Source organism: Danio rerio, chromosome 3, assembly GCF_049306965.1.
Source record: "Danio rerio strain Tuebingen ecotype United States chromosome 3, GRCz12tu, whole genome shotgun sequence".
In the NCBI taxonomy this organism is placed as follows: Eukaryota; Metazoa; Chordata; class Actinopteri; order Cypriniformes; family Danionidae; genus Danio; species Danio rerio.
The window spans coordinates 4,121,551-4,145,101 of NC_133178.1; the positions used below are offsets into that span (position 1 = coordinate 4,121,551).

Here is a 23,551-nt window from a genome sequence, read left to right on the forward strand (position 1 = left end):
TCTACTTGGGATTTCGTAGTGTGGTTCTAGCACGCTAATTGAATGCCTAAAACCGGAGTTTTCTACCACTGAATAAGGTCGTTTGTCCGTGGCTATAAGTACTCCTACCACATTTGTAATTGCCTTTGCACATGTTGAGTTACTTGGAATTTTATTCCAAATTAAGACGGGAGAGTAGTTTGTGTTACGCTTGTAGGTTTAACAGATATTTTTGTGGTGCCTGCGAAGATGCCCTGCCATGTTAGTCGTTCTGCCGGTAGAATAATGTGGTATACGTACATAGCAGAGCTTGCAAACTGTGTTATTTATTTTTTGTCGACAATACAAACATTGTCAACATTACTCACTGGAAATCCAAAATACCTCTACACCGGCAACTTCAGTGAAAGAGTTCTGTCAAGGGGTCTCCTGCATCTGCAGTTGCCATGCTATCTTTTGGCTGTTTGTTGTAGCAGTTAGGTTGACTCACAGCACAAGCATGTTTTTTTTTTTTTTCGCTTGGCAAGCCAAGCTGACGTGACATGGGGGCGTGGCAGCATCGATGATTCAATTTTTGATTCGATAATCGAGATTGAGCATGAATTTCGAACGATTTCGGTTTAAAATCGAAATCTTGACACCCTTACCAAATACCGATATTTTTTTATTATGAGGCTGACAGCCAATATTTTAGTCCAAAAATATTAATTATTCTTATTTTTCTACATGATTGCATGAACAAAAGGCAAACACATACAAGCAAAAGGCAACACACATTTACACAATCTTAAAGCAGAATAAATGATCTTTACATTGTTGTAAGTTTTATTAGGATAGGAAAATATTTGGATTTTTTTGCATGTTTTAATGCATTATCATTCTATGTAACCGATATTTTTGACCGATAACGATAACCGATATCTCTTTATTACGAGAGGCTGACAGCCAATATTTTTGTCCAAAAATATAAAATATTCTCTTTTTTTCTACATGATTACATAAACAAAAGGCAAACGCATACAATGAACAACTGATTTTACATTAAAACTTGCACTTTAGAAAAGTCTCTGAACTTTATTAATGAACTGTTCTTTCCTATGGCCAACTTTCTTTTACATCAATAAAATCTACTGCCTGACAACAACAAAATGCTTAAATAAAGCAACCAAGCCATGAACTAGGGTTGGCAAAAGTATCGAGTTTGATACCAATTGATAATACAGTTATTTTTGACTGATACTGATAACCGATAACTCTTTATAATTAGAAGCTGTTGCCCGATATATTAGCTTAAAACAAAAGGCAAACACATACAAGCAAAAGGCAACACAAATTTACACAATCTTAAAGCAGAATAAATTATCTTTACATTGTTGTAAGTTCTGTTAGGATAGGACAATATTTGGATTTGTTTTAATGCATTATCATTCCATGTAACCGATATTTTTGACCGATAACGATAACCGATATCTCTTTATTACGAGAGGCTGACAGCCAATATTTTTGTCCAAAAATATAAAATATTCTCTTTTTTTTCTACATGATTACATAAACAAAAGGCAAACGCATACAATGAACAACTGATTTTACATTAAAACTTGCACTTCAGAAAAGTCTCTGAACTTTATTAATGAACTGTTCTTTCCTATGGCCAACTTTCTTTTATATCAATAAAACCTACTGCCTGACAACAACAAAATGCTTAAATAAGGCAACCAAGCCATGAACTAGGGTTGGCAAAAGTATCGAGTTTGATACCAATTGATAATACAGTTATTTTTGACTGATACTGATAACCGATAACTCTTTATAATTAGAAGCTGTTGCCTGATATATTAGCTTAAAACAAAAGGCAAACACATACAAGCAAAAGGCAACACAAATTTACATAATCTTAATGCAGAATAAATTATCTTTACATTGTTGTAAGTTTTGTTAGGATAGGACAATGTTTGGATTTGTTTTAATGCATTATCATTCTATGTAACCGATATTTCTGACCGATAACGATAACCGATATCTCTTTATTACGAGAGGCTGACAGCCAATATTTTTGTCCAAAAATATAAAATATTCTCTTTTTTTCTACATGATTACATAAACAAAAGGCAAACGCATACAATGAACAACTGATTTTACATTAAAACTTGCACTTCAGAAAAGTCTCTGAACTTTATTAATGAACTGTTCTTTCCTATGGCCAACTTTCTTTTATATCAATAAAATCTACTGCCTGACAACAACAAAATGCTTAAATAAGGCAACCAAGCCATTAACTAGGGTTGGCAAAAGTATCGAGTTTGATACCAATTGATAATACAGTTATTTTTGACTGATACTGGTAACCGATAACTCTTTATAATTAGAAGCTGTTGCCCGATATATTAGCTTAAAACAAAAGGCAAACACATACAAGCAAAAGGCACCACAAATTTACACAATCTTAAAGCAGAATAAATGATCTTTACATTGTTGTAAGTTTTGTTAGGATAGGACAATATTTGGATTTGTTTTAATGCATTATCATTCCATGTAACCGATATTTTTGACCGATAACGATAACCAATATCTCTTTATTACGAGAGGCTGACAGCCAATATTTTTGTCCAAAAATATAAAATATTCTCTTTTTTTTCTACATGATTACATAAACAAAAGGCAAACGCATACAATGAACAACTGATTTTACATTAAAACTTGCACTTCAGAAAAGTCTCTGAATTTTATTAATGAACTGTTCTTTCTTATGGCCAACTTTCTTTTACATCAATAAAACCTACTGCCTGACAACAACAAAATGCTTAAATAAAGCAACCAAGCCATGAACTAGGGTTGGCAAAAGTATCGAGTTTGATACCAATTGATAATACATTTATTTTTGACTGATACTGATAACCGATAACTCTTTATAATTAGAAGCTGTTGCCCGATATATTAGCTTAAAACAAAAGGCAAACACATACAAGCAAAAGGCAACACAAATTTACACAATCTTTAAGCAGAATAAATGATCTTTACATTGTTGTAAGTTTTGTTAGGATAGGACAATGTTTGGATTTGTTTTAATGCATTATCATTCTATGTAACCGATATTTTTGACCGATAACGATAACCGATATCTCTTTATTACGAGAGGCTGACAGCCAATATTTTTGTCCAAAAATATAAAATATTCTCTTTTTTTCTACATGATTACATAAACAAAAGGCAAACGCATACAATGAACAACTGATTTTACATTAAAACTTGCACTTCAGAAAAGTCTCTGAACTTTATTAATGAACTGTTCTTTCCTATGGCCAACTTTCTTTTATATCAATAAAACTTACTGCCTGACAACAACAAAATGCTTAATTAAGGCAACCAAGCCATGAACTAGGGTTGGCAAAAGTATCGAGTTTGATACCAATTGATAATACAGTTATTTTTGACTGATACTGATAACCGATAACTCTTTATAATTAGAAGCTGTTGCCCGATATATTAGCTTAAAACAAAAGGCAAACACATACAAGCAAAAGGCAACACAAATTTACGCAATCTTAATGCAGAATAAATTATCTTTACATTGTTGTAAGTTTTGTTAGGATAGGACAATGTTTGGATTTGTTTTAATGCATTATCATTCTATGTAACCGATATTTTTGACCGATAACGATAACCGATATCTCTTTATTACGAGAGGCTGACAGCCAATATTTTTGTCCAAAAATATAAAATATTCTCTTTTTTTTCTACATGATTACATAAACAAAAGGCAAACGCATACAATGAACAACTGATTTTACATTAAAACTTGCACTTCAGAAAAGTCTCTGAACTTTATTAATGAACTGTTCTTTCCTATGGCCAACTTTCTTTTATATCAATAAAATCTACTGCCTGACAACAACAAAATGCTTAAATAAGGCAACCAAGCCATTAACTAGGGTTGGCAAAAGTATCGAGTTTGATACCAATTGATAATACAGTTATTTTTGACTGATACTGGTAACCGATAACTCTTTATAATTAGAAGCTGTTGCCCGATATATTAGCTTAAAACAAAAGGCAAACACATACAAGCAAAAGGCAACACAAATTTACACAATCTTAAAGCAGAATAAATGATCTTTACATTGTTGTAAGTTTTGTTAGGATAGGACAATATTTGGATTTGTTTTAATGCATTATCATTCCATGTAACCGATATTTTTGACCGATAACGATAACCAATATCTCTTTATTACGAGAGGCTGACAGCCAATATTTTTGTCCAAAAATATAAAATATTCTCTTTTTTTTCTACATGATTACATAAACAAAAGGCAAACGCATACAATGAACAACTGATTTTACATTAAAACTTGCACTTCAGAAAAGTCTCTGAATTTTATTAATGAACTGTTCTTTCTTATGGCCAACTTTCTTTTACATCAATAAAACCTACTGCCTGACAACAACAAAATGCTTAAATAAAGCAACCAAGCCATGAACTAGGGTTGGCAAAAGTATCGAGTTTGATACCAATTGATAATACAGTTATTTTTGACTGATACTGATAACCGATAACTCTTTATAATTAGAAGCTGTTATATTAGCTTAAAACAAAAGGCAAACACATACAAGCAAAAGGCAACACAAATTTACGCAATCTTAATGCAGAATAAATGATCTTTACATTGTTGTAAGTTTTGTTAGGATAGGACAATGTTTGGATTTGTTTTAATGCATTATCATTCTATGTAACCGATATTTTTGACCGATAACGATAACCGATATCTCTTTATTACGAGAGGCTGACAGCCAATATTTTTGTCCAAAAATATAAAATATTCTCTTTTTTTCTACATGATTACATAAACAAAAGGCAAACGCATACAATGAACAACTGATTTTACATTAAAACTTGCACTTCAGAAAAGTCTCTGAATTTTATTAATGAACTGTTCTTTCTTATGGCCAACTTTCTTTTACATCAATAAAACCTACTGCCTGACAACAACAAAATGCTTAAAAAAGGCAACCAAGCCATGAACTAGGGTTGGCAAAAGTATCGAGTTTGATACCAATTGATAATACAGTTATTTTTGACTGATACTGATAACCGATAACTCTTTATAATTAGAAGCTGTTGCCCGATATATTAGCTTAAAACAAAAGGCAAACACATACAAGCAAAAGGCAACACAAATTTACACAATCTTAAAGCAGAATAAATGATCTTTACATTGTTGTAAGTTTTGTTAGGATAGGACAATGTTTGGATTTGTTTTAATGCATTATCATTCTATGTAACCGATATTTTTGACCGATAACGATAACCGATATCTCTTTATTACGAGAGGCTGACAGCCAATATTTTTGTCCAAAAAAATAAAATATTCTCTTTTTTTCTACATGATTACAGAAACAAAAGGCAAACGCATACAATGAACAACTGATTTTACATTAAAACTTGCACTTCAGAAAAGTCTCTGAATTTTATTAATGAACTGTTCTTTCTTATGGCCAACTTTCTTTTACATCAATAAAACCTACTGCCTGACAACAACAAAATGCTTAAAAAAGGCAACCAAGCCATTAACTAGGGTTGGCAAAAGTATCGAGTTTGATACCAATTGATAATACAGTTATTTTTGATTGATACTGATAACCGATAACTCTTTATAATTAGAAGCTGTTGCCCGATATATTAGCTTAAAACAAAAGGCAAACACATACAAGCAAAAGGCAACACAAATTTACACAATCTTTAAGCAGAATAAATGAGCTTTCCATCGCTGTTTGTTTTGTTATGATAGGACAATATTTGGATTTGGCATGTGTATAATACATTAACTAAAAACACAGACCCCACTATTCAGTGCATAATTTACACTCTGGATTGAACAATAATGTAATAAAACCATAGTGAGTCAAGCGAAAGTACCAAATGATTGAGAGTAACAAATAATAAAGACAAAAACAGGCCAAATGATTGTGTGCTGTTGGGGATGTTTTCATCCACTCTTCGCTAACTTGGAGTCTTAATTTGGCTAAAGCGTTTTATATCTTTCTACTAATGGACTGATTATTGGGAACAAATCTTGTTTGACCCTTGAAAATGAAAAAAAAAATTTCAACAATATGCTGTGGCCAATTTTACTACCCTTTCACTATGTTGAGGGCTGTTTTTGCCCCATTGACTTCCATTATAATCACATTTTTTTGATTGCAAAGTCATGACAGCATATACTCATGCATTCTGGATTGTTGCTTGTTTTCCCTCTTGGACGGAGGTACAATTTGTCATTTTTACTGTTGATCACGAACATAATGGAAGGACAGTCAATTTGACCAGCACACAAGAGTTAAACGCTAAATCAGTTCTGCTCACGAGTATCAGATTACCATAAAGTTCCTCAAAAACAAAAAACCCAACAACCCTATAAATGTCTTTCCACGTAACACTAGCAAAGCCCTTGCCAACAGTAAACAAAATGCAGTTTTGTAGTGAACTCTGAGTCTGGGTGACGGCGCTCTGCTCAACATCGATTCAGTACAACCATAAATAACCCAGAACAGCAGGACAGAAACACACCACCTGCTCTCAGACCAACAGACACACACACACATTCACACACAGCTCATCACTAGCTTATGTAGGAGACAGTCTTTAAAAATAATGTCTAGTCAAATAATTCAATTTAAAGTGAAAATGCATTTACAAAACATTTATATTACACAGAATTTATCCTGTGTGCTGCAATAAATGCTTTTCTTAACGTGCAGTTTTTGTTTTGTTTGTAGTTCAAATATCTAAAAAAAATTAATCAAGAAGACTTTTCTAGACAAGCAGAAAATTTTGTCATGTTTTATGAAATAACATGCAAAAATTAAGTGAGTTTTTCCTTAAAACAAGCAAAATAATCTGCCAACGGGGTAAGAACAATAATCTTATAATTAAAAACTATTTTGCTTACCCTACTGGCAGATTTGTTTTTTTTTCATTTATTTATACAGTTGAAACCAGAAGTTTACATACACTCTAAAAATATAGGAACATAACAATTTTTTTTTTTAAATGTCTGATGGTAAATCATACTAAACGTTTACTATTATAGGTCTGTTGGGATTACCTAAATGATTTTCATTTGCTAAATGCCAGAATTATGAGAGACATTTTTTTGATAATTTTTTATTTATTTCTAGAGTGTAAAGTGTACACACATTTCCTTGGTATTTTTTTAGCTTTGCTTTTAAACTGTATAACTTTGGTCAAGTGTTTTGGGTATCCTTCCACAAGCTTCTCACAATAGTTTGCAGGAATTTTGGCCCATTCCTCCTGACAGTATTGGTGTAACTGAGTCAGATGTGTAGGCTGTCTTGCTCGCACAAGCTTTTTCAAATCTGTCCACTAATTTTCTATAGGATAGAGATCAGGGCTTTTTGATGGCCACTTCAAATCATTCACTCTGTTGTCCTTAAAGCACATTTTAACTAATTTGGCAGTATGCTTATGGTCATGGTCTGTTTGGAAGACCCATTTGTGGCCAAGTTTTAATTTCCTGGCTGATGTTTTGAGATGTTTCTTCAGTATTTCTACATAATGTTCTGTCTTCATGATGCCATCTATGCTGTGAAGTGGACCTCCTGCAGCAAAACAGCCCCACAACATGATGCTGCCGCCCCCATACTTCACAGTTGGGATGGTGTTTCTAGGCTTGTAAGCTTTCCCCTTTGTCCTCCAAATGTAACACTGGTCATTATGGCCAAACAGTTCAATCTTAGCTCCATCAGAGCACAGGACATGGTCTAAACATTAGTCTTTTCCCAGTGTAATTTACCAAATTGTATCTGGCTTTTTTGTTGATTCTGGCTTGTTGATTTTCCCATGTTGTCACACAAGGAAGCAGTGTGTTTGAGCCTTTCCTTAAATACTATTTTACAGTTGTGCCAACAATTAACTCAAATGTTGTCAATTAGCCAATCAGAAACCTTGACAGCATCATCTGAGCTTTTTCAGAGCCAGAATAATCTCACTGTATGTGAACTTGACTTTCCAGAAAATATCTAAAACTCTTTCTCTCATCATTCTGCTATAAAGCAGAACAGAAACAAATTTAATCATCCTAACTAATAATTTTGATAATTTGATCATCCTAACCTTGTCTCATGAATTCATACTTAAAATTTGATTAAAACAGCATGCAAAATGAAATTTCTGTAAAAAGTTTGGTAACACTTTAGAATAACTATCCGTTATAACTAGTTAATAGACCATTAATAAACTGTTATTTAACAAGTTATAAATGACTTGTTAAATAAAAGTTAATAGTTTGTTAATTATTTATAACTGTGCCTTATAGATGGGCAATGGATAACTTACAAGCCGTTAGTTGACAAGTTGTAAATGACTTCTTAACTGTATTTTAATGATTTAAAACTATACCTAATAAATTAGTAATAGATCATGAGCAAGCTGTTAGTAAATTACTTAATAAAGGCTTGTTAAGTATCAGTTATGGTGTGTATATGTTATTGGGATGTTATTCTAGTTGCAGCTATTTTTCATTTATTAACTGTTAGTAAATGAGGAATAGTTGCAACTTTAGAATAACGTCCCAATAACATGCTTAAGCAAATAACTAACACTTAACTATTATATTTACTCACACTTTACAGACGAGAGTTGTTCATCGTTTGTTAACCATCTACTAATACCAATAAATCCTTGTAGAACAGCAAATGGATGGAATAAGCTCAAGCTACAGAAATTTGATGTAATATTTAAAATATAAAATGTTTGTTTCTAAACCTTGTTCCACTTCAAAAAGTGGAAAAAGCCCACATCTTCTAAGTATACGTTTTGAATTTGATGATTTCATTATATGCAGACCTCTCTTGCTGTTATTTTGAGAACCTTTGAAATAATATGACAGCCTGATCTTACGAGGAAACGTAAGTATTCTACGTTTTGTCAGTTTAGTGGCTAATTCATATGAATTTGTACAGGTTTAGTCGTACAAAAATGTAGGATTTAATTAAAAAACCCCACCCCTAACCCCAACCGTCATTGGGAGATGAGCAAATCGTACTAAATTGTACGAATTTGATCATACAAATTTATTAGAATTAGCCACTAAATCAAAAGGTTACGAATTGCCGTGAGATTGTGTTGAATATGACACAGCCAGATCGACAGACAGGTAGTGTCTGAAGTTACAGTTTATAATATTACAGTGTATAATATTTACATGAATGTTCTGTGATCACGGATAGGTTTCTATGTGATCTAAAACTCATCTTACGGTATACGACCTCATTGTTTTTGCTTTTGCATGTTGTAATTTAAATTTGTAATATTAATTTTTGTTTATTTATGCATGTTATTTTATCAGTAACCGCAATACTTGGATCCCATTGTGGCATTTTTGCGAAAAACAGCATTTATTTACATTTAAACAAATACTTTAAGTCAGATTTTTCCAGGGGTGTTAATAATTTCGGCCTCCTAAACCAGTGAAACGTCAAAGAGACTAGTATTGACTGGATCATAACTGGGGGGCGTGGCATAGGGGCGGAGTTAGTTAAAGTTAATTTATTCGTGAGGCACATTTGAAACCTGATCAAACTGCTTTACATAAAACACACTAAACAATAAACACACATTGAGAAATAACAAGAAAACAGCAAGAGAAATGTGAGATCAGATTTAGACTCAAGGCTATAAAACAGTGTAGCATAAACAGGATATTAGTAGGCCGGGTCAGGCAGTGCTCTTCTAGGTGTACATTGTTGTGTTCAGTAAAAGAACAGCTTTATAACTGAGAGCGTTGTGGTCGTGTGTTGTGTTCATGATGTGTAATGAGTCAGCAGACGAGAGCAGAAGCAAAGGGCAGCAGTGCGGTTCAGGCAGAGAGGAAAACACAGACAGAGAAAACGCCAAAAACAGACCGGGGAAAAAGTCAAAAACAGACCGAGAGACGCTTCAGAATCACAGTAAACCCAGCAGCGGTGTAAAGAAACTAATTACAAGCATTCAAATGACTCAAAATTAAGAATTGTTCATTAATTGTTTAAAAAAGGTGTACTTTTACATCTTTAGTGCTGTATCGGTGCTTTTACTGTTTTACTTCAACTTGTACTCACATGGTCGCTCTATTTTAAGTGGTCTTAACCACTGTGGGATACGGGTTGTGTTACGGACAGGTTTGGTTGTTTAAGGGTGTATTAAGGTGTAAGTGATGCACAACAGTGGCATTAAAGATGCAATTACAGGCAGGTATTTAATCAATCTTAAGTACAATGCAAAAACATCTATTTACACAGTAAGTAAATAGTACCCCTTCCCCTTGGTTCTCAAAACTGAGTGTGAAGGGGAAGGGCTTCAAAATGTACCCCTAAGAAATGGGACAGCACTACAGCACCTGCACACGTCATCAGATGTCATCGTGATCTCTTGCTTCATATGAGATCAGAGGATCGCAACTGCTGTAGTTATTGCAACTGTGCTATTTTTTGGTATTTATCTCCAGGAAATCACTGAAGGCAAATATCATGTTATCATAACGATCGTAACTGTACTGCGCATTTACACCATGGCCATATTCATCAATGTAAACACACAGAAACAACATTAACATTATAGCAGACACTGTAAAAAGCTCATTCCCAGACACTAGACTTTACTGACAGGGTGTTCGGGTGTCAGAATGTTGTGGGACTACAATACAGGAGTTATTACTACACTGTAAAAAATAAATCCGTAAAATTTACGGTAAAAAAACGGCAGCTGTGGTTGCCAGTACTTTACCGTTAAAAACACGGTACAAACTGTAAAAGTAATTTTTCATTTTTACTGTAAATTACCGTATTTTATTAATTTATAGAGGTGTTACGTGCCAGCACGTATTGGTTATTTATGGTTGTATTACTATGTGTCTCATTGTGTTTTTCTTTTTATCACTCCAGTTCACTTCCTTGGTTTTGCCTACTGCTGTTCCTGATTGGCTGGTTCACATCCACTTGATGCAACCAATCCTGACACTGCTTTATGCTGATTGGTTCCTCTGTGACAACTCGGTTCCAGTTTCAGCCAATCAGATTACTCCAGCTCACTATATATTTTTTTGTCTTTGTTGGCTCAACTTGTCACTGGTTTTTGTGCTTGTTTGCTCGCTTGATTGAACCTGTGTTTATATCCCCATTTTGTTAAGTATTGTTGTGATATATAGTCTGTCTTATCCTTTATTTACACTGTGTTGTTATTTTGGTTTAGTCACTGTCTGTTCTTACCCGTGTAATCATTCATTCCCTTTCCTCATGTTTCCCTACAGAGGTTTGGTAGAAAGACTGGTAGGTAAGTAGGTCACGTGATATACATTTCAACACATAGGAGTTCAACTGTCTAGAGATACACTAGGGAAGGGGGTGAGCGCCAACCTTTGAATTTTTGGTTAAGTGGATAGTTAGTGTAGTTTAGGTAAGAAGTCTTGGACGTTGAAGATTTATTTTTCACATTATTGTTTATTAGACTAGATTAGCGGGGGATTTGATATTAGTAAGACTGTTTGGTTTTGATTGTTTCTTTGCTTTAGCGCCACCCATAGCCAGTCTTTCTAATTTAGGTTTTTGTTTTGGTTGTGAATTGTAAATATTGTAAATAGCTCACTTACTGCTTCACTTATCACCACTTGTAATAAATCACTTTATTTGCACAGCAATTCTTGTATGTGGTCATTACTTTGAGTTCAATTTTCTTTGAGTGTTTGTTTGAACAAAATCCTTGATCAAGTGTGCAACCCCACCTTCCTAGACTGCCCAGGGGTTGTAACAAGAGGTAATATGTCTGTATTTTGAATGATCAACATCTACACGTCTTTTGTTACACAGTTAGACACGTTAGCACACCCACATGCAGGTGGTGATGAAGTTGCATAATGAGCCAATGCTCATCACAATCAACTTTTCCCACAAGCAGAAAAGAGTATCAGCATATAGAAGGTGCTCAGTGTCATTCACACAGCTACTAAACACCAGTATGGTAACACATATAAAATTAAAGTCATGAAATAAACATCGTTTATCAACATTAGATGTAACATAAATCTCTAATGTACAAAACTGATGGGGAAACAACTAAAAAGATCCACATTAATGTCAACTGGGAAAATCAATTTACGGTTATTCCCCGTATATATTAAGGAAACATACTGTTAACCAGGTTACGGATTTGTACTGTAGCATTTTTACAGTTTTTTTACCGTTGAAATCACGGCCATTTTTTACAGCGTAGGTGTTATAGATCGCCAAATTTAGCTGTTTTTATTTTGGCGTTTTTTATGAATATATTAAAACATGTGCTTGTTTGTTATAAAAATTTGTAATAATAAACTAAAAAAATACTAATTTGTGGATCTTCTTACTTCAGTGTGCAGCTATACTGCTGTTGTGGCAGGTGTGTTCTGGGAAATTTTCTTAGCCCTTGGTTTCGAGTGTGGTCCAGAAAAATCTTCTTTTAAAGGGGTATCTAGCCCTTCCCCTTAGCCCTACGCCTTCAAGCTAAACATAGAAAGGTTATCTGACTAACATCTAGCAGCTAAATGTGTCTGGAAAAACATTCGAAGACTTTTATCTTCGTAAACAGCGCGGACATGAAGGCATCTGAGTGTTCTGATTGGCTAAAGTAGACGCCTCACGTCAGCACGTTCTAGACATGAACAAGCTCTTTCTGGCAATCTTCCTTCTGCGTTCACACAGCGCAGCAGTCTGGCAAATTACCAGTAATGTTACAACTTCTCTTTCTGGAAAACTGCTGGAACGAATTTACCGGTATTTTACCGGTATTGCCGGTATTGCCGACATGGAGCTGATCCACGAATCACAGCACATTATGTTAGCTGACCAATCAAAGCCTCTTGAGGGCGGGCCTTTTGAAATAACTAGGAAACATGACTGTGGTTTTCATGTGAGCTGAGCAGCTGTATGTAATTAAAGTAAGATATAAGAACAAACAAGCTGATTTTCTACAAGTGAGGCATGAGCACACATTGCTTTGCGTCTTATAAACACAACCAAACCTTAAAGATACACTCTGGACCAGCCCTTGGAGGTAAAAGATTGCAAACAATTTGTATAGGTTGAATTTAGATCAACAAACTGCGTTGAACATTGCTAAATTTAATTTGTTTGTTTAAATTCAGCCCGTATAAATAGTTTGCAACCACTTACCTTAATACAATTAAGTAAATCCAATGAATACTTTTTTTCAGTGCACAAGACTCTGAGCTGATCAAACATCCTGAAGCATAACACACTCCTGCACTTCACACAGCCTTTTAGAGACCAAACACACCCCTGACAGAGAGAAGCAGAGCAGACACAAACATTCACTCCACACACACACACGCACACACACAGGCACACACACGCACACAGACACTCAATAAGGAAGTTCTGCCGCTTACAAAACACACAGGAAAAGTCACTTCAGTGATCGACAACACACACATAAAAACACCACAACACACATTCTGAAGCCCACAACAAACACTAAACCAAATCTCTCGAAAGGATTCAGACGTTTACAATTCTTAAATGCATGGTGCTGCGTGGCGTCAGAAAGCCGCGTGTGTTATTCCGGTCACTAAATGCGGTGAAAACCCTACACGAGGTTAAAGTTTGGTTGTGGTCCTAACATGTTTGCACTCGGTGCAATAGGTAACTTAGTTCGATACGAACAAACTGAATAAACAAAGAGCACTGGTCGCTCACTTACCAAATCTGTAGAGACAGGACAATCACCAGCAACTAGAGCCGCGTCTTTATGAAGAGAAGACTACAAGCGAATCCGGATTTCAGCGTTTGCAGATGAGAACAGCTCTCAGGTAAACAATGTTCCTCCTTAGACACGTAAGTTATTGTTGTCAAGCGTCGCGTACACTGTTAATCCACACGTGACTCCAGCTGCGCTCTCACAGAGAGAAAATGAAAACGAAACTTAACTGCAGCAAACTATAAAAGCAACACTTCACGCTTGTTTTGCCAACACAACGTGGCGTCTTTGTCGTGTAAACACTGTGACAGTAATGAATATTAATGAAGTTGCACAATAGAGCGCGCTGATTGGTTTGAACCAAGCCTTACTCATGCATTAATGCATCACACTGTAAGACGTAATAAGACTCACTCTGGCACAGACGTCCAGTCTGCACGCTGGAATACACGCTATTATGTCATGACCGTGACGCAGCTTCAAAAATTTGTTTCAAACCGGAAGTACGAATTTGCTTGAAATAACGCAAAAACAACCAATTTACACTTTTTAGTGAAATATAGGTGTCCTAATAGTGTTTTTAGCAGTGTGGGACACATACACGACTGTCAACAGCTCAAAAAACGTGTTTTGGTGTTTCGTGACCCTTTAACAAATATGAATGAGTACCATAATAAATGTATTAATTATTTGTTTGTTCATGTTAGTAAATAAATATTATGCGTTTCTAATTCTAACATTTTTTCAAAAGCTTCTTTGGTTAACACTTTATAGTTAATTACTGTATAATAACACATGAGCATGAGCAGATCGTCAATTCAACATTTGTTAAGCAATAACTCTACATCAATTGACGTTATAGATGTTTTACACAGCAAATGCCCTACCAGCCAGTACTGGGAAACGCTCATGCACACTCCTTCACACACGCTTTCATACACTACGGCCAATTTAGTTCATCAATTCCTCTAAAGCGCATGTGTTTGGACTGTGGGGGAAACCGGAGCACCCGAAGGAATCCCACACCAACATGGAGAGAACATGACAACTCCACACAGAAATGCCAACTGACCAAGTTAGGACTCGAACCAGTGACCTTCTTGTTGTAAGGAGACAGTGTTAACCACCACAAATTGTTACCATTTGTGAAAACCCCTGTGGTTAAGGCAATAACTTATTAAAAGCTTATTGTGGTCAAAGCTTATTTGCTAGCAGCTTACTGTGGCCGGCAGCTAGCTCTCTGCAACTCTCACATGGTCGCCCACTAAAGCTAAGCAGGGCTGCACCTGGTCAGTACCTAGATGGGAGACCACATGGGAAAGCTAGGTTGCTGCCGGAAGTGGTGTTAGTGAGGCCAGCAGGGGGCGCCCAACCTGCGGTCTGTTTGGGTCCTAATGCCCCAGTATAATAGAGTGGAGGAACTATGACGTCAATTTGTATGCAAAAACCCGGAAGCGAGTTAGCATTTTAGCACTTCCGGTTCCCTCGTCCCAAAGTCAATGGGTTTTTTGAATGGGGTTTCAGTAAAATCGCTTAAATAAGGTCCGTGGCTAACACCGACTCAAGATATTTTCACGTTTTGTTCTACGACATAAAACACATCAGTTAAAGCACACCCTTCAACTTTCAAATCGATTATGCTTCTTTAAAAAGACGGTTGCTATCAAGTTGCTAAATGGGACTACAGGCGGCGTCGGGGACATTATACGTCATCGAGCTGATCTGGGGCCTCATGTACGAAGACTTGCGTGGAAATCTTACTAAAACATTGCGTACGCACAAAGCTGTAAATGTGCGTACGCAGAAAAAAATTCAGATGTATGAAACACTGCGTACGCCGAATCTCACGCATATTCTTCTGTACATCTGAATGAACGTGAAACTGAGCGCAACATGCACGAGCACAAAACCCCTCCCTGCCTCCTCCCCCGTATGAATATGCTAATGACTATGCTAATGGAAAAACCCAACGAAAAAGCAATGGCAAAAGCAAACAAAAAGAGAAACTTTGAACAGAATGTGAATTGGAGGTGCTGCTTTCAGAGGTAGAGCGGAGAAAAGCGGTGTTATTTGCAAGTTTGTTCTCCGGAATCAACAACAAAAGAAAAAAAAATAGAGTGGGAGAGTTTAGCTGATGCGGTTAACACAGTTGGGTCTGAACATCGCACTGGGTGCATTAAAAAAGAAATAGTGTGGTTTATAAGTGTAAAATGTTGCAGTACCCTTAGCAGTCTCAGTGGCGCACCTCATTAGATGCATGTTATCATGTATTGACACGTTCGAGCATGAACTCGGCTCGAGTCCAGCGTCTGATGAACTCTTTCTTCTTTTTTCCCCCGCTACATATCAGATTTTGCCAACTATTTATCATGAGAAAGACAAGTAGGAATCATCAATAAGTTTGTGCATCATATTTTATTTGCACATTTATTGATTGGAAATGTTTCTGATTCACGCATGCAAATTCATCTTCAGATAGTGTCTTTATAGCAATGTGCGTGCAGTAGATCGATTAGATAACATTGGGAAAACAGGCGACCGCTGCAAATTGTGCTTTAATGTTTGGCTGGTCAACTGTATGGTATGAAAACCTTATATACCTGCTAGATGAACCCGTCTCATACAGCTACCATTGCAAGGCTCAGACACTTTGTAGAGAGGAATTTAACACAACTGCCTCTAGGAGTCGCCAATGGAAATAAAACAGACACGCACAAAAAATGTGCGTACGCCTGCCAGAAAGCTGCCGTGAAGCTGCGCACATTCCCACGTTCAGTTCATTGTTAGTAAATCCAAACGTGAGAGATTCTGAGCGTGAAACCTGGCGTACGCAAAGTTTTAGTGCGTACAAAGCGTTGATACATGAGGCCCCAGGTCTGGAGCGCAGCTCGCTTGTGTTGGGCATTTGGATTTGTCTCTGATTTAAGTATTTTCATGAATAGTATTTTTTAGTTTGTTGTATTATTCTTATTGAGATTGTGTGTAGATAATTCCTTCACATGTAAAGGCTGTCGAGACAGACTAAATTGTTGATCATTTATTTTAATTAAACCATATTATGAAGATACTGCTTACCAGTGCAGCCTGTTTCTTTCCTGCTCTCAGTAATGCAAACGTGTGAATAAATGTGTAAAAATACATGATTATTAACTGTCATTTAACGTGATCAAGTGATTTCTCGTCTTTTTTTCTTCATCTGAACACATTTAACTGCAGTATTTACACTCCTCAATAAAACGTACAGCAGATGTGACTGTATGAGCTGCTTTTTGCTGTAATTCATGACAAAAATGAATATTGAATGTTGCTCTGTGTCCATGATGATGATACTTGCAGGCATTTGATTGACTTGTTCCTCCTCACGCCTCATTTCTGTCATCTGTTAAGGTAAGTAGGCTGTGTGCGCGAGCGATACACTTATTTAAATATGTCTGATGAAAATACTATATAGGCAGATTTATACACGCAGTTTTAAAACTTTTAGAACAACCGCAAAGCAAAACAGATGTATTTCCCACGTAAAAACCATCCAAAAGGCACAAAGGTCTATGTGTGTTTGCGTAATTATTAGTTTATAATATGCAGCGTGGATTATAATGTAATAAACAGAGAGATTAACTCTTTGTCATGGACATTATTTCTAAAAAATAAGCTTGATAAGTTGTCTGTAGCAGGATGGGGCTGACGTCACTGAAGAGCGCCCCGAGGGCGCTGTAGTCCGTTTATAGCCTAATGTTAGCTTTTCAAGTCTTGCGTTTGCATTTAAGATCCAAAAGTGCTCAATGTTGTATTTTCGTGTGACAATTATCCGGCTGAACAAAACGTGTAAGTGTAATGAACCGTGTTTGAACACAGAGCGTATTATTCGCAATCTTCAAATAGCCTATGGGAAATTCCTATAGGGATTTTCACGAGGGAACCAGTTTTATGCTAGCAGCCGATTAGCCTACAAAGTGACGTTATAGTTCCTCCACTCTATGACGGGGACGTTATACTGCTCAGTGAGCGCCATCTTTTGGATGAGACGTTAAACAGAGGTCCTAACTCTCTGTGATCATTAAAAATCCCAATGGCCAAATCTGCCCACTGGCCTCTGTCCATTATGGCCTCCTAGCTATCCCCATATTCAATTGGCTTCATCACTCTGTCTCCTCTCCACCAATCAGCTGGTGTGTGGTGTGCGGTCTGGAGCAAAATGGCTGCCGTTGCATCATCCAGGTGGATGCTGCACACTGGTGGTGGATGAGGAGATTCCCCCCATTGTGTAAAGCGCTTTGAGTGCCCAGAAAAGCGCTATATAAATGTAAGGAATTATTATTAATTATTATTAAAGGTTTTTAAAGAGCCCATATTATGGGTTTTTGAAAATTCCCCTCCATGTAGTGTGTAACACAGCTCTAAGTGAAGTGAAGTATCCAGCTAAGGCTTAAATCTGTTAGTGTACAGTGTTTAAAACGGTTGATTCATCTATAAAAGAGTCGACTCATAGTGCTTCAAACGAGTCGCCTTGATACGGATTCATTAGGTGTTTTGCCATGACGTACGAACGAAACCAAGTTATTCACGTGCACGCGCAAACCCGGGAGATTTCAAACCTGAGGCCCCGCCCTCTGACGCAGAAACTGAGACACACACACACACACCCACAAACACACACACACACACACACAAACATGCCGGTCGATTGAAGTCACACTGCAGATGGATATATTGAGTCTCTACCCAAACATGAAACCTCAGCATTATAGCCAAGCAGTTGGAAACTTCTGGAAGCTACATGCTACAAAGAATACTTCATCAGCATTTGTTAAAGGAAGGATCAGTAAAGAGTAACTTACTGCTGGACGTAAGGATGGGTTTCTTCCTCCATTTCTCAAGTGTAAGTACGTGCGATTAAAGTTGCCTCGTTGACTCTAGCTTGCAAATGTATTTAGTTGTGATTTGTTACTTGTAACCGCGTGTGCTGTATCAGGTTAACTGGCTATATTCTCTTATCACGTGCAAAGTCACGTTAAAAACGCGACGCGTGCTGCTTTGTTAACGGAGCTCCGTGGACGGGGAGTAGTGTGTGTGTCTGTGTGTGCGTGTGCGCGCGCTGTCGTCCGGAGGTGTGTGTGTTTGTGTGTGTGTGTGTGTGTGTGTGTGCTTGCGCGTTGTCGTCCGGAGCAGGGTTAAGTGCGTATGTGTGTGTGAGAGTGTGTGCAATATGTGTGTCTGTGTCTGTGAAAAGAGCAGAGTGAGAAGCTAGGAGATCTCCTCAACTGTTTTTGGAGTTTTTGTTCAATAAAATAGTCAGTCGTCTGTATTTTCAAGTCCATCGTCTGTATTTACATTGACCCACTGGCAGCTAAAATCCACGCCTACACTATCGAGCGTGTATGCACTGTGATTACTTTTATATTGCTGATTAGCTGTTTGGCTTTTCAATCTCTGACTGAAGGCAGCCGACCAATCGCGACAGACTGTCATTGGTCCAATCAGTGCAGATTAGCTTCGCGCTAAGGAGGGGTTTGGGAACAAATGAATCCCTGAACGATTCATACAGGAGTCGCTGGGATAATTAGGTAAAAATAAATGCAGATTATAAGACCATGAAAGTGTTTTTTGACCTTGCATGCATATTAAACTGTTGTTGGAGACCCTTACAACCAAGATATGACCCTATTTCATGTATAATATGGGCTCTTTAAAACATTTTCTTTCCAAGGCAGACTGCAGAAAGCAGACACATGAGGATAGTTTATGGTTTTCATCCACCTGGATGACGTGATGGCAGCCATATTGCATAATGTGAAGATGGGAGGTTGAAGGGTTGGCGACGCTTATGATCGTGTTAACTGAAGACTGGGGGTGGGGGGAGTGAATGGGGGTGTTGGTGGGGTGACGGTTATGATTGCGTAATGTGAAGACGAGGAGTGGGGGGTTGGTCGTGTTAAAAGAAGACTGTTGGGAGGGTGGCATCGATTCTCATTGTGGGCCGGAGGGAGAAAGGTGGGCAGTGACGCCAGTTGAGACCAAATGACGGCAGTTTGAGTCCCCTGCTCTAGGCACATCAGCGATTACTTTACATACAGGGTGTAATACCTCCCCTTTAATGTATTCTCCTGAAATCAGCAAGTTAAGAGATACTTTTAGCCTTTGAGATGTTTTGTGAACACCTAATGTTTTATAAAGCAAATCCTATTCACTCCAGCCTCCAGCGCCTGGACTGCAGCTCTGCACAGGGCGTTTGGCCAGAAGAGAAATGGTTGTGCCCAACTGAGCCTTGAACTTCGTCAAATGGCAGGGCCAGACTACATAAGGGCTAGGTGGGGCTGAAGCACCAGGGCCCACGGAAAGAAGGGGGCCCTTGATTGGCTAAAGAATAGGGGTGAAGTTTAATTTGAAACAAATTTTAAGAGGAGCACGTGACCATGATTGACCCAGCTGGCCCACATTAGCTAATCATGTCCTTCCAATCATTCCAAGTCACTATATATATCCTCCTTTCCTTTGTACAACTATGACGTCCCTTTGCGTTATGCTTTTTCTCGTCTATAATGTGAACTATTCCTTTCAGTTTGCTGCTGTTCAACCCCGTGCTAGATTGGGGCTCAGAGTGACTGTAGCCCAATCAGCATATTGAATAGCCCTGTTTTAGTCACACATAGGGTGATTATTAGGGATATAACGGTATTGTAAATACCGTCATATCGCAATATGAATTTTTTTCGATATTACCTTAGTCCCATGACTCGGTAAAACTATAGGTCTTCTGAGAAAATTTGCTCAGGCGAATGAAGCGAACGGGAGGTAGCGGAAACGTTCGAGGTTACTAAAGTAACCCTTCGTTCCCCGAGGAGGGGAACGGAAGCACTATAAGTGGATTTGATTGTAAAATCCACGCATTGGGAGGTTCGGTTCAGAAGCTACTCGTCTGAAAGAGTATTGAACGGGCCAATTAAGAATGAATTGGCAGCGCAAGCCTGCGCAGGTGAGCGGCATAAGCAATCAACTGAGTATATAAGCTCACCTGGCGCCAGCAGACGCTATCCTTTTTAAGCTGAAGAGACTTTTAACAGCTAAGGGACAGTCATTATGGCGACGGAGTATAGTGCTTCCGTTCCCCTCCTCGGGGAACGAAGGGTTACTTTAGTAACCTCGAACGTTCCCCTTCGGGGGGAAATCCAGCACTATAAGTGGATTTGATTGTAAAATCCACGCATTGGGAGCCCATTGAAAGCGCCATAATGACTGCACCTTACCAACACCCACCATGAGAGAGCGGTCAGGCAAGCGTGACGCACCCAGATCACGAGAGGCGTGGTCCTCCAACGTGCCCTTGGCCCTAACTTATCCTACTTCAAAAGAAGTTTTACGGAATAGGTATCTTTTTTGGGAGTCGCTAGCGTCTAGATAATTCTAGGAATACACGACAGTACGTTGGGAAGCGTGCCATCCCAGTAGGGAGGACGCTGCGGAGACCATCCGCACCCAATAGGGGGAACAATGGAATTACATATGGACTAACCCTGAAAAGGGGGAGTGCGCATAAGAAGGTGGTTAGCAGATAGGGAAAGCACGGGTCCGCCCAGGGGGGGAACTTAACCGTGGCGGAAAAGCATATGGGGATCACCAGCGGGGATCGGTCATAGCAGGCACCTATACCCAAAACGCGGGCTGACCAGCGGGCAGACCTACTACGTAATGGGCCAGCAAGTGACTCCTCCGCTGAGTCAGTGCTGGGGGCCTCGGAGGAATCTGCAGGGCTCACCGAATGATGAACTTTACTGACAGACAGGAGGGTGCACATCTCTCCGTGTTAGGGAAAAAAAGGCACCGCAAGCGTGTACAACACCTACCGAGTTGTTTCCTCAATCACCAAAGGTACCTAACACCCTTGAGGAAACCGGCTCCACTCGCAGATTATAAAATCTTGCAAATGTGTTGGGTGTCGCCCAGCCCGCAGCTCTACAATGTCTGCTAAAGAGGCGCCACGCGCACACGCCCAAGAGGATGCAACGCTCCGAGTGGAGTGCGCATGCACTCCTGGGGGGCGCGGCTGGCCTCTGCTCAAATAAGCACAAGAAATGGCCTCCACAATCCAGTGGGATAAACGTTGTTTAGACACGGCACTTCCCTGCTGCCGTCCGCCATAACAGACAAAGAGCTGCTAAGAAGATCTAAAGTTCTGAGTACGGTCCACATAAATGCGCAGAGCGCGAACTGGACAAAGTAATGACAGGGCTGGGTCTGCCTCCTCCGGGGGCAGCGCTTGCAGGGTTACTACCTGATCTCTAAAAGGAGTGGTAGGAACTTTGGGCACATAACCCGGGCGGGGTCTCAGAATAACGTGAGAAAATCCCGGCCCGAATTCCAGGCACGAGTCACTGACCGAAAATGCCTCCAGGTCCCCGACCCTCTTAATGGAGGCCAACGCGACCAGCAGAGCTGTCTTCAGGGACAGAAATCTTAAAGATACTGTATCGAGTGGCTCGAAGGGATCAAATCGCAGGCTCGTAAGAACGAGGGCGAGATCCCAAGAGGGCGTGAGAGGGGGGCGAGTTGGATTAATTCGCCTAGCGCCTCTGAGGAACCGGATGATGAGGTTATGCTTTCCCACGGTGCCGCCAGCCACCGCGTCATGGTGAGCGGAGATGGCAGCAACGTAAACCTTGAGAGTGGAGGGCGACAGCCTGCTGTCCAGCTTCTCTTGAAGGAAAGAGAGCACAACACTGATCTGGCAAGATCGGGGGTCTTCTCTGCGAGAGACACACCACTCAGTGAATAGACTCCACTTCAGGGCGTAGGCGCGCCTCGTGGAGGGGGCTCTAGCCTGAGTGATGGTATCAACCACCGCGGGCGGCAGGTTACCTAAGTCTTCCTCGCGTCTATGGACCACACGTGGAGGTTCCAGAGATCGGGACGAGGGTGCCAGACGGTGCCTTGTCCCTGAGAAAGTAGGTCCTCTCTCAAAGGGATCTGCCAAGGGAGGGCCGTCGCGAGGAGGGAGAGCTCTGATATCCAGGTTCGGTTGGGCCAGAGGGGCGCAACTAACAAAACCTGCTCCTCGTCCTCCCTGACCTTGCACATTAACTGCGCGATCAGGCTCACTGGGGGAAACGCATACTTGCGTATGCCCCGAGGCCAGCTGTGGGCCAGTGCATCCGTGCCGAGAGAGCCCTCGGTCAGGGAATAAAACAACTGGCAATGAGCGTTCTCGGGGGAAGCAAACAGATCGATCTGGGCCTCCCCGAATCGCGCCCATATCAGCTGGACAGACTCGGGGTGGAGTCTCCATTCTCCAGAGTGAATCTGCTGCCGTGAGAGCACATCGGCTGCACGGTTGAGCATACCTGGGATGTGAATGGCGCGCAGCGACTTCAGCCGCGGGTGACTCCAGAGGAGCAGACGGCGGGCGAGCTGAGACATGCGGCGAGAGCGCATACCCCCCATGCGGTTGATATACGCCGCCGCCGCCGTACTGTCCGTCCTGACCAGCACGTGTTGCTGCCCCAGCACCGGAGAAAAACGGCGGAGAGCAAGGAACACTGCCAACAGCTCTAGGCGATTGATGTGCCAATGCAGCTGGGCACCTACCCACAGGCCCGCAGCTGCATGCCCGCGACACACGGCTCCCCAGCCTGTGCTGGAAGCATCTGTCGAAACAACAACATGACTGGACGCCTGTCCCAGAGGCACACCGGCCTGCAGGAACGAGGGGTCGTTCCAGGGGCTGAGGGTGCGGCGACACAGCGCAGTAACAGAGACTCGGTGTGTGCCCGCATGCCATGCGTGTCTCGGAACTCGATCTTGAAGCCAGTGCTGAAGTGGTCTCATATGGAGCAATCCGAG

The 23,551-nt window shown here is 39.6% G+C and overlaps 1 protein-coding gene across 4 annotated transcripts in view; it reads right to left on the reverse strand.

Annotated features, from left to right (window-relative positions):
• Positions 1-23,551, reverse strand: part of pkn1b (protein kinase N1b) — a 134,000-nt gene that overhangs the window by 52,968 nt on the left and 57,481 nt on the right.